Here is a 12,572-nt window from a genome sequence, read left to right as displayed (position 1 = left end):
CTAACAATACGGTGAAGAAACAGTGAGAAATCACAGTATACTTGTTTTTTTTTTTTTTTACAAATGTCAGGTTTTAGTTTTATATGTGATGCTGTCCTGTTCATTCTTCCACACTGACGGGTTACAGTTCCAATCCTCAGATCAGACTAAGCTGCATCTTCCAGACTTCATATCCTAATCTCAAGCTCCTTCCTCTTCCCATAATGCAACACATGACCTCCAACTCCTCAGATCTCGTTTGCCACCTAAGAAGCAAGACGGAAGATTCCTTGTACTTGATCTTTCAGGTAGATTTGTTGGCTGCTTACTAATCTCGCCCTATTGAAGCCTACATTCTTGGGGCATGCCTTTACTTGTGTATTTCCTTCCTTTAAAAAATGTGTGAGCCTTTACGTCTTGTAAATACTTTGGTCCATTCGAGTCAGTCATTGAGGAGATTACGTGACTGACTGTGTTCGGGATCATCAGTTGGTTTAACCTGTATCTATTACTTTTGTGAAAATGTCATGCCATGACTATGTGTTGGTAGTTACTTTTAGCGGTGGAGCCTACCAACCTCCACAATTGCTTGATCCAGTACTGTCTGCCTGCAAAGGCATTATTCTTAATGGCTATTAAAGTTTGATGTTGTAAATGTCTGCATTTCATGCCACACAGATTGAAAGAGTGAAGAGGTGCATTCTTGGTGGGCTTGCATCTCTACCTCTTAGAACATAGAATCTCAGGGACTTTAGATATTGCTCTTACAAACTAAGAAATTTGCTAGAATATCATTCTTATAGGTACTGCCCATCCTCTTCAATTAGCTGCATCATTCGCAGAACTAAATTGGTCAGCGGTATTCTATATAGATGGCCATTAGGGCCCATTCCTTAGAACCATGGATTGAAATATATAATTTCTGTCTTATCTCTACTCCCTTTCCTACTTAACAAGCAGGGGCTCTTCAGAGGTCATAAAGCTTGTTGGCTTCTCAGAGTCAATTCCACTTGGTTTTCTACATATTCTGCACTCTGGTGACTCCATAGGAGGCTAGATGTTGGAGTTTGGGCCCCAGAAGTAGAAGTGCTATGCAGTACCAGGACTCCAGACAAACTTCTCTCTCGCACACCATGTAAGAGCTTCCAAAGCACTATGCAACTGCATATATATATATATATATATATATATATATATATATATATATATATAGAGAGAGAGACAATCGAGGAATTTTTTTAGCGGCTCCTGGATCTAAACAATCTGTGTAGGGAAATCAAGTTCAGGATCATCACATTTCAACTCATTCTGCCTCTCCGATTATTTGGTGTATCCTTCTTTTTCCTGACTCATTGATATTACATTACATTAAACAGGTGCTCCAGAAAACATCTACTCCCTCGGCTGAGAGCCAGTCACTACCAGTTCAGAGCTCTGCCCTTCAGACTTAATTCATCCCCCAGGGTGTTTTTCCAGATGCGTGGTAATAGTGGCTGCTCACCTTAGGCTTCAAGAATTTCAAGTGTTTCCATTCTGAACAGCTGCCCCCATACTGCTCCAACCAGGTATCACCTATTACAAGCCGGAGGTTACCTATTTCAAATCTCCAGAACCCTGGGCATTAATATAGACCTGACAAGCCAAATCTATCTCCGGTATAGAATTCAGAAGCTTGGAATTCATAGCCTCTCTTTTGTGTAGCTTAAACCGGATAGCCTCTGTGACTCTTCGCCATATGACACTCCTAAGAAATTATGAGTGGGACTCGCTATAACTTCCGTCCCCCTACAGCAAAATTAATTCCACAAGTTTCTGATGTTATTCCTTTTCAATCCTCTATCCATTCCTATAACGTCTATTTACAGACATCAGCTTTGGTAAATCCAGTCAGATGATCTGTTCCTTGTACACCCCCCCCCCCCGCAACAGACGCTGCCTTCCATAGACACAGTGACCATGGGCACTTCCCATCTGCAGTGGGGAGGGGAGGCATTTCAGGGAAAGATGGTCCAAGACTTAGCCAGGCAGCATCTGATACAAGTCAGGAATTACCTGTTGTTCTTTCATACCCCCAGATCCCTGCGCATCATCATAAAGCTGGCGAATTTGAATATATTCCCATTACAGAATCCCTAAATCATCAGCTCTTTCTGGATACCATGGACCCATATAGTATCTTTGCCTCTTCATCACTTCACATCATTAAGAAATCTGGTAAGGAAATTATTATGTTTTACATCTCCTCCAGCAATACTGACCTTACATACTCTTAGCCCCATATCAACTGCCATATTGCTAGTCCCCCCCTAGCAAGGGTTCTTACACAGATCCTTCAATGGGTTTTTGGCACGTCACTGGTCCGTTCCTTTCAGTCTCAGCCTGCTACTATAAAAGCCACTCAGATTAGCAAATGTCATATCTGCTGGTGGACCCAGCTGGACTACCCCTTTTTTAGTCTAGCCGTTTTTCCTTCTTCTCCTTGGCCACAATGACCACGGATGCCTCCCACAGGGGTGGGAGAGCATTTCAAGGGAAAGTGAAATCAGGTGGTTTGGTCTTTCCCGGAAGCCAAGTGACATTTCCATGTCCTAGGGATGGGAACAATCCCTTTCCCTTGTTTTCAATGTCACACACTTTCAGGCCACTCTTCCCCTAGGGATTAATTTTGGTGCATAATGACAATAGCGCCATAGTCTGGCATACCGACTAGCCAGGGAAATCTGTTCTTACCCCCTGTACGGGGAGGCCATGAATGTCTAGGAGCAGGCAATATCGTCAGACCTTTTCCAATTGCATCACGTTTGCCGGCGTTATCCAGCACTCTAACATACAGACTCAGCCAGTCCACTTACATCTGGTTACTCTACCAAGCTGTCTGAATCTGTTTTCATCCATTGGGGTCAACTTTGCTGTGACCTTTCGTTTTTTCTATTAAACAACAAGTGCAGTAGTTACTCCTTCTCATCTAAAATATATTCAGTAGATTCTGGGGCTCATTTGGGGTTTCCCATCTGGGATCTAGTATCCAAACCTTTATGCTGTCTAGTTACCGCACTACTCTCTGATTCAGTGATAGTATGACTATCCACCTTTGTTTCCCCTGTTCATGATATTATGCTAGCCTTCCACAAGACTCCTGTTAGAAGGCATATGGGAGTAAATGTGGAAGTGTCTCCAGCAGAGGCTTCAAAGAGATCTTTGGCAACTTTTTACAGCATTCGTTGCTGTTCCTTCTTTATCTCCACTCCCTTTAGGAAGGGGCAAATTTCTTTTCCTTTCTAAAATAAATTGCGATTACCTGCTTTACCTAATTATTTGTCTGGTTATGTATCACTTCTGTTGTCCATTCAAGGTTATGCAATCCTTTATGAAAGGAATTTTTCTGCTCTGATCCCCTATAAATACCCTAATCCTCCTTGATATCTCAGAGTTAATCTGTAGGGGTTAACCCAGAAACTAATTAAGCTAGCCTTGTCTTACATTATTTGTCTTAAGATCGGGTGTCTTCTGTACCAATTCTTCCTTTATGCTGAGAGTAGCCACAGTATCCGACATTGTTCTGTCCACACAATTATCGATCTTGTGTGCTCAGATTTTTATATATATATATATATATATCTATATCTATATATATATATATATATATATATATATATATATATATATATATATATATATATTCTTCCGGCAGTTGGTATATCTTTTCCTAGGCCCTCCTAGAGCCATTTTGCTAGCTCTATGGATACATTATATGATTTTCCTCCAAAACTTCTGTTGCTGTCTGTGCTGCAGTCACTTGATCTAAGACTCGCCACTTGTGATCCCTTTTGCAAGTGCACATTGTCTCCAGGAGTAAACTTCCTTCGTCTGACAGTGCTCTGGCATATCCTTCCTTGAGGGCCTCCCAAGAACGGTGCAGCTGGGGACCCTTCCCATCAGTGAGGAAGAATGAAGAGGACAACATCATATTTTAGGAGTTATGTACTTACCATACTTTGGTATTTGTGTTGTCCTTCATTCTTCCTCACCTTCCCTCTCAGTCATCCCCTGACCTCTTATTTTTAGAAGGATTTCAGACAATTTTGATTTGAAGCTCTTTATTTAAGGTTTGATCACTTCTATTTTTGTATCTTATTCTACTATTACATTTGTTTTGTTTTAAGTTCTCTGTTCTGTTGGAGTTTTGAGAGTCCCCCCTCCCACCCAACCAGTCCTTATTGTGTTCTTAAATTTGGTGGCTTCTGAGTTGCCTGCCCCTACTATAAATCTAATTTTGGACACTCCTCCCAGTCCCATCTCAACAACTTATTCTACTGAGTAGAGATATCATTTGGGAAGGCCCACCCGTTAGTTTCTCAACCTTGAATTATCATGTTTCATCCCTTCCCACTTAACCTAAAAAATGCACTTTATTCATTTGCTTTTACTGTATTTGTGTTTTGTCCTAATTTATTACTTTATTTTGCTTTTGTTGCCTGTTCTTAAAAGTACTCAATTGCATTTATTCTGCTGCATTTATTACTGCTTGTTAGTAGCCTGATTACATTGTGTTATTCTAAGCCTTTTGTTTTAAGCAGTTTGGCTTCAGACCAGTTGTTTTACATTAAGAAGATTTATGGTCTTCACTCTTGTGGCAGGAGAGGTAGCTTACATCCTTCTAAGTTGGGAATAGCTGGTTGAAGGCTTAGTGTCTATTATTCTAAAAGTGTCTTAGTTCTGGTTTAAGCACTTGGGCTTCAGGCCAGTTATTTTACATTAAGAAGGTTTGTTGCCTGCACTCTTGTGGGAGAAGATGGTAGATTATGTCCTTCTGAGCTGGGAATTGCTGGTTGAAGTTTATTGTGCCTGCTTATATGAACTGTTTCCTTCTGAAATTGATGCACCTTTTTGCTGCAGCACAGACTAGATTCAGACCTGCTAAATGTAGCTCTGTTTGTATAACTTGAGTACTAATCCAGGCCATCTTTTTTTGGAGAGGGCTCCCCTGCACCCTAGTGGCAGGAGTGTGCAGGTAGAAGTTGCCTGATTGAAGACTGTTGGAACAGGGCTCAGTTTTGAGCTTTTTTAATTGGTTAATTTGTTTAAATCAATTTGCTGTTGTTTGCTACTGTTATAAGTGTGTGTCTGGTCTCCTGTTTAAACTGACCTAAACAGAGTTCAGATATTTTTAGCATAGTCTGGTTACAGGTTTTGCTGTATCCAGATCTTTTTGTGTGATTTCTGTGTTTCCTGCTATGTCATCTTGTGTTGGCCAGGCCTGCCTATACTTAGGAGTAAGTGAACTGGTTGGAACTGGTCTGGCATATGGTGTTGAGCTAAGACCTCATGGACAAGGGTTGATTGGTCAATGCCAGTGTTTCTATTTTACTTTCGTTTTCGTGGTATTTAAACCTAGCATTTATGTGCGTTTGTGCTTGTATGCCCATTGCACACTGCCGCTGTGCTATTTTAACCTTTTGCAAGGTATCTCAGTTGTATTTTTTCCCTTACCAGCACACCTGTTAAGTGAGGCCATCACCTGCAGCTACTGTATTGATTTTATCCAGCCCTACTCACAACTACAGGTACTCTCCTCAGATAGTACTCACTCTACTATCCCTGACCTCTCTTCCACAGATTCTGATAACCATGGACGAACAATTTCCTATGATTTCTCCTGCTAGTCTGGTTGATATAGGCATCCTGAGACAGTGCAGCAACTCCTTATGTACACAGACAACCCTCTACTACTACCACCTAGGAACACAGTACGTGAGGCATCCAATTACATTAAGAACCTAAAATCCTTGCTGTCTCAGTCACAAGCTAGTACGCCTGGCACTGAGAAGGTTGTCTGCACAAACACTACGAACACCACACCTCTAACACCTCCCACATCTGTACAACACACTCCTACATATGCAGGGGTTCTCAACAAAAACATACCTACACAAAAGAGACCTCTGAAGCAAAAACACACATGCACATCACAACCCACAGTAACAAGCATCACACATAGTACACACATCTGTTTCTTACAGCCTCTAAGGCCCAGCCACAAACCCAATATACTAGTCATAGGAGATTCTATCATGAGACACACAGATGTGTCCCTCACCAGGCTAGACAAGGAGAAAGTCACGGTAAGTTGCTTGTCAGGTGCTAGAAGTTGCCATAGCACGCACTCACTCAGGTCTCTTAACAACAGGTACTGTTATGACTCTGTCATAGCCAGTGTTGGTGTGAATGACTTGATACGTACCTCTCTGGACTATATGAAGAGAGACATGACTGAGCTCACGGAATCGGAATATGTATCCCAGGCAGGTATGTCCCTAGCCTTAAGCAGCATCCTGCCATCACCCAGAAAGATGCCTCAATACAAACAGAAAATGATTGACTTTAACAATTGGCTTAATTTCGGGTGTAATTCCAAGGGGATCCAGTACCTGACAGCCTGGGAGGACATGACTGACAGGCCACAATGTTTTGCCAGAGATGGCCTTCATCTGTCTCCCCTGGGCTTCAGGCTTCTGGCAAAGGCTATTGCATCGCTCATAGTGCCTTTTTTAGGCAAAGTCATGAGCACAAAATTACCAACATGAATTCTTCTAAACTAAATTTAAAGGTCATGCTGCTAAATGCAAGGAGTCTTAGCATTTCTTGCCCTGGAGGATGCTGACATTTGTGCAGTCACTGAAACCTGGTTCAAAGCTGTTGAGAGCACCCTACCCTTACCAGGTTACCCATCCTACCATACTTTCAGACCCCAAATGGAGGGCAACAAAGCCAAAGGAGGTGGAGTTTCAATATTTATTAAAGACATACGTCCAGGCTGTTCAAATGGTATAACGCACAGGAGACACTCCAAGTGTAGTTAACTGCTGACAAAACAGCTATTCAAATCATAGCTAGCTGCAGACACCCAACCATGACTCAGGATGCCCACTCCACCTATCTGGACTTACTTGAATCCATCAAGATTCAACCCTCTACCCTAATCTGGGTGATTTTAACTACTCATCCATGAAGTGGAAGATCTATTCTAGCCCAAACATGAATGCCTAGAGATTCCTTGACTTCTCCAATGCCAATGCATTGGATCAGCTGGTCGACACCCCTACAAGAGGTGAAAATATCCTGGATCCTGGTCCTAACCAACATGAGTAGCCACTGTAGCACCCCTGCAGTGTCATCCTCCTTGGTAAGATCCAACCATAAAGCGATCACTTTTGAAGTCACCATCCCCACTGACCCCCCCCCCCCTCTTGTCAGGGTCAAACGAAAAAACTTTAACAAAGCTGACTACAATCTACTCAGAGCAGGTATTAGCAGCTTCACAGCCACTGTTCTTTCAGCTGGAACTAGCACCAATGTCCAAGCCTACACCAAAAAACTATATGACCACCTACATAGCTGTACAGACTCAGCAATGCCTGACAGGACCAGATCATCTTCCTCAAGGAAGAATAAACCTGTCTGGTGGACAGCAGCAATAAACAAACTCTATAATAAAAGGGAAAAAAAAAATTCTGTCCAGGACCAAGGAGGAGGAGGTGCTAAGTTGGAAGCAATCTCTCCTTTGTCTGAACATGCAAATAAGGTCACTGGTGAAATCCTCTAAGGCTAACTTCGAGTTCAAATTGGCCACATTCACTAAGGACAATCACAAGGCCTTCTTCGCATATGTCCGCAGTCTCAAAGGTAACACCCAAATCTGCTCTGAACTGGTGGCCAATAACACCACATACACAAACGCCATAGATATAGCCAACCTGCTGGCAGACAGGTTCAGTGAAACCACCCCCCGTCCCCCATCAGTAAACCAGGACATCCTCAGCATCTGCCCCCTCCCCTCATCACCAGGGAGCAGTTCCCTAATGCCCTGTTAAAGGCAAAAAAGCAGTCTCCATGGGACCCAATAACATCCCTGCCTGTATCCTAAATGAACTCAGGCATGAGCTCTCCGATCCATTAGACACCCTATTCAACTAAAGCCTGAGCACCGGCTTCATCCTAGCTGAATGGAGGAGAGCCACTGTCATCCTTCTACACAAAGGTGGAGCTTCCACTGACCCAGGCAGTTATAGGCCCATCAGCCTAACTAGCCTGATCTGCAAGGCCATGGAACGCATTACCATGGACCTTATAAACAAGGACATTGGCACCCTCCAAACACTTGACCCCACACAGTTTGGTTTTGTCACAGGGAGACCATGCCTGATAAACTTGGTTGACCTCTTCGAAACAGTAACCAAAGCCATGGACGAGGGGAAGACGGTGCACACCACCTACCTACCCAAGCCTTTGACACTATTCCCCAGTTAGGCATAACAGGTAAACTCTCCCAGGTAGGCATCAACCTGTATGTTAACCAGATGAGTAGCTAACTGGCTCACTGATAGAACCCACTCAGTCAAAGTAGGAGAAACCACCTCTAGTAGTAGACCCATAACAAGTGGTGTACCCCAAGGATCGGCCTTGGGGCCTCTACTGTTTGGGATGTACTTTTCTGAGGTGCAAGCCAAAACCAGTGGTCTATGGCTGACCAGAACTGCAGATGACTGTAAGCTGGGCACAGTCTTAAATTCCCCTAGTGATGTGAACATCCTCCAAGAGGGCCTTACCCAAACTAATGACTGGTGCCAAAAGCATGGCCTCAAACTGAATGCCAAGAAATGCATCATTGTCCCTTTTGGGAAAAATGGCATCTCCACTAATTATCACGTTAATAACAATGTACTGAGCACGCAATCAGCTGTCAGGGACTTGGGCATCCAGGTTGATTGCAACCTGACTTTTGACCACCACATTGGCTCCATTGTACGGACGATTTTCTACATGGCCCACCTCTTAAATAAGGTTATTTCATCCAAGAACAAGGAGGTCATAACATCCTTGTACTCCTCCCTTATCAGACCCATCGAGTACAATGCCCCTTCGGCATGTATCTTGCCAAGCACATGCAGCAGTTGAAGAGACCACAGAGGTTCCTGAACAGGAAGATCCAGGGTCTCAAACATCTATTCTATACAGACAGGCTAAAAGCCTGGTCCCACTATTCAGTCTCATACAGACTGCTCAGAGGTAACCTGTGTCTGGCATACAAGACCATTTCAGACCCAGCCTTGATGGAGTTGCTGCATATCCGTAAGACAAACTTCACTCAAGCAACCAGCACACAAAGCCTTAACCTGGTTTATGACATTAATAAAACTTGTTGGCGGAATAGATTTGAAGAACCTGTATGACTGGATGGGAAGCAGAAAGTACCACAACAAACACCAAATAAAACAAGAAATGACAGAACTTTAGTGCTCCACACAGTTTAATAACGCTTTTGTCTAAAAGACTGCTTCAGAAAATAAGTCACTTAACACATCTATTTAAATAAAAACAAGTAAAAAATCACATTTCAAATTTAATTAACACATAAAAATTACAAAAATCAAATTTACATTCAAAACTCGCATAAACTTTATCTGTATAAACTAAAACTATATAAATCTACTTAATTTTCAGTCTCCTAATTTTTAAAAAAACACTTAATCTTTACTGATTCATTTACACCTGGGAATTTGTCAGCATTTAACTTAATCTGCCACTTAGTTTCTAAACCTTCTAAACGACTTGTATACTCCCAGCCCTTAGATCTTGAGGCAAAAAAAAAATCTATAACAAAACATAAACTTTTAATATTTATTACAGATGAGAGTATGTTTATATAAAGCATTGTTATGATCTTTACTTTTAATAGCATAAAGATGTTCCTTAACCCCTTTTTCTAAGGAGTGTGCCAGGTCAGGTAATCACTCTTAACATCCACATCCCACCCCCACCCCCCCAGTTATGAAACCTCCATAAAAAACTTCTCCATGGCCAACTTCATGCTACTCAAGTCAGAAGTTACAAACTTCATGACACCCATGTAGACAGGAACTGAAAGTTCGACTGCTGAGTCCTACACTAAGGCACTGTACGAGCACATCCACTCATGCATGAATCATGCCATCCCAAATAGATCTAAGATGCTCTCCTCCATAAAATGGAAGCCAATCTGGTGGTCCCCTGCCATAAACAAACTTTACAACAAAAGGAAATAACTGTTGCAGAAAAGAGAAAAATCCCAGTATGCAAAAAACTCCCTTACCAGCCTCAGTAAGAAGCTGAGATCCCTCATAAAATCCTCCAAAGTTAGTTACGAAAATAAAATTGCCAAAGATTCCAAAGACAGCCACAAGGCATTCTATAACTATGTCAAGAATCTAAATGGCAATGCTCAGATCTGCTCTGAGCTACAACAGAATAGCATTAAATATACTGATCCCAAGGATATTGCCAATATCCTGGCAGATCGATTCAGTGCCAACTTCACCCCCCTCTCACCCCCCAAATGGCCCATCTCAATACTGGAAGATTGCCAAATTCTGGTAATAACGGCCACAAAGGTAAAAAACGCACTCTCCAAAGCTAAGAATACAGTATCCATGGAAACAGATGACATCCCAGGCTGTGTACTACATGAACTACAAAATGAACTGGCACCTCACCTAAGTGTCATGTTTAATCATACCCTCACCTCAGGCTTCGTGCCCACTGAGTGGCGCACAGCTACAGTTATCCCACTCCACTAGGGGGGATCCACCTTGGATCCCGGGAACTACCGCCCCATCAGTCTGACGAGCTTGATCTGCAAGGCCATGGAATGTATTGTCATGGAACTTATAAACAAAGACATTGGCAACTGTAAAACACTGGACCCCACCCAGTTTGGGTTCGTGAAGGGCCGATCTTGTCTCCTGAACCTTATTGACTTCTTCGAATCAGTCTCCAGAGCTGTAGACGAGGGTAAGGCAGTCCACACAGCCTATCTGGACCTCGCCAAGGCCTTTGACACCCCACTTTGAAGTCATAGATAAACTTACTAAGCTGGGCATTAATCCCTACGTCACTCGATGGGTTGCCAACTGGCTTACTGACAGAACCCACACTGTAAAAGTAGCCGACTCCAAATCCAGCTCCAGACAAGTGACAAGTGGAGTACCTCAAGGTTCAGTCCTGGGACCTCTCTTGTTTGGCATCTACTTTTCTGAAGTACAGGCCAACACTAAGGGACTCTGGCTAACAAAGTTCGCAGATGACTGCAAACTGGGAGCCATTATTGAATCCCCAGATTATGTGGATATTCTACAAAAGGGCCTTACAGAAACAGATGCTTGGTGCCAGAGCCATGGGCTCAAGCTCAATGCCAAGAAATGTATAGTTATCCCCTTTGAGAAAAAACATGTACCTGTGAATTATCACATAGGTGGCAGTACACTAAACACCGAAAGTGTGATAAGAGACTTAGGAACACAGGTGGACAGTGGTCTCACCTTCAATAACCACATCGCCACAACAGTCAGGAAATCCTTCTATGTGGCACACCTCATCACTAAGGGCTTTTCATCCAGAAAAAAGGAGGTAATTGTCCCACTGTACTCATCCCTCATTAGACCCATTATAGAATACAATGCCCCATTTGGTATGTACCTCTCAAAACATCTACATCAACTGGAAAGGCCGCAGAGATACCTCACTAAAAGAATTGCAGGCCTAAAGCAGATGCCCTATGCTGACCGCCTTAAACAAACTCCAGCTATACTCAGTCGCATATCGTCTACTCTGAGGCAATCTCTGCTTAACATATAAGGCCATGTCAAACCCAGAGCTGTTGGGCATGCTACACTTAAAGAAATCCCAATCCCTCAGAGCCACATGCTCCAGGGATCTAAATCTTGGCATCACAATAAACAAAACATGCTGGAGGGATAGGTTCCTGACCCAGAGACTCCCCAGACTCTGGAATAGACTGCCCATACATGTCAAGCAGAGCGCCTCTTTAGCCCTCTTCGAAAAGAACCTTGATGATTGGATGGGAGAATGGAAATTCACCCCCGGGGATCACGTCAGTCGCCCTGTTAGACAGGGGTCCAGGGAAGTAAACAGTGAGGGAAGAAATAGCCAGGGAATTGTTATGGCTAGGCTTGTATAGGCCCTAGGGCCCTTAGCCTAGTACCAACCTATGAACCTATGAACATACCGATATAAAAGGCAGGACATCCTAAACATAAACCTATGGATACAATACCAGAAGTACATCTATGTTTCAAATAAATAGTGTAATTACAAAATTCTAAAAACATATAAGAACTTTCTAAACTGAACCTACAAATATTTCACATCCCACAAGTGAACATCCCTTTCTGTTTATACTAGTCCCCTACACGTGTTTCATTCTTCTCTAATAACCTTTTAAAATTTATATTCCGCTGGTGTACAAACTTTAGGTTCTTCTCCTACAACTTTATAAACATCAGGATTAACCTGTAAAATTTACCAATTTCTTCTTATAATTTCCTTATTGGAACTACTATCACAGGACATATCCAATAAAAACATTGGACTACTGTTAGAAAAATTAGTCTTCTTATTATTTATATCACTATAAACACTTTCTTTTTGTGCTAAAATGGGCTTAAAAACAGTTTTTCTTTTTTCTAATTACATTATTTGCAGAACATATCAAATCAGCTTCTCTGTAACATCTTTCCTTAAACATATAAATAATATTG

Source organism: Protopterus annectens, chromosome 13.part0, assembly GCF_019279795.1.
Source record: "Protopterus annectens isolate FY-2018-M chromosome 13.part0, PAN1.0, whole genome shotgun sequence".
NCBI lineage: Eukaryota > Metazoa > Chordata > Ceratodontiformes > Protopteridae > Protopterus > Protopterus annectens.
Note: the sequence above shows the minus strand (reverse complement) of the source record.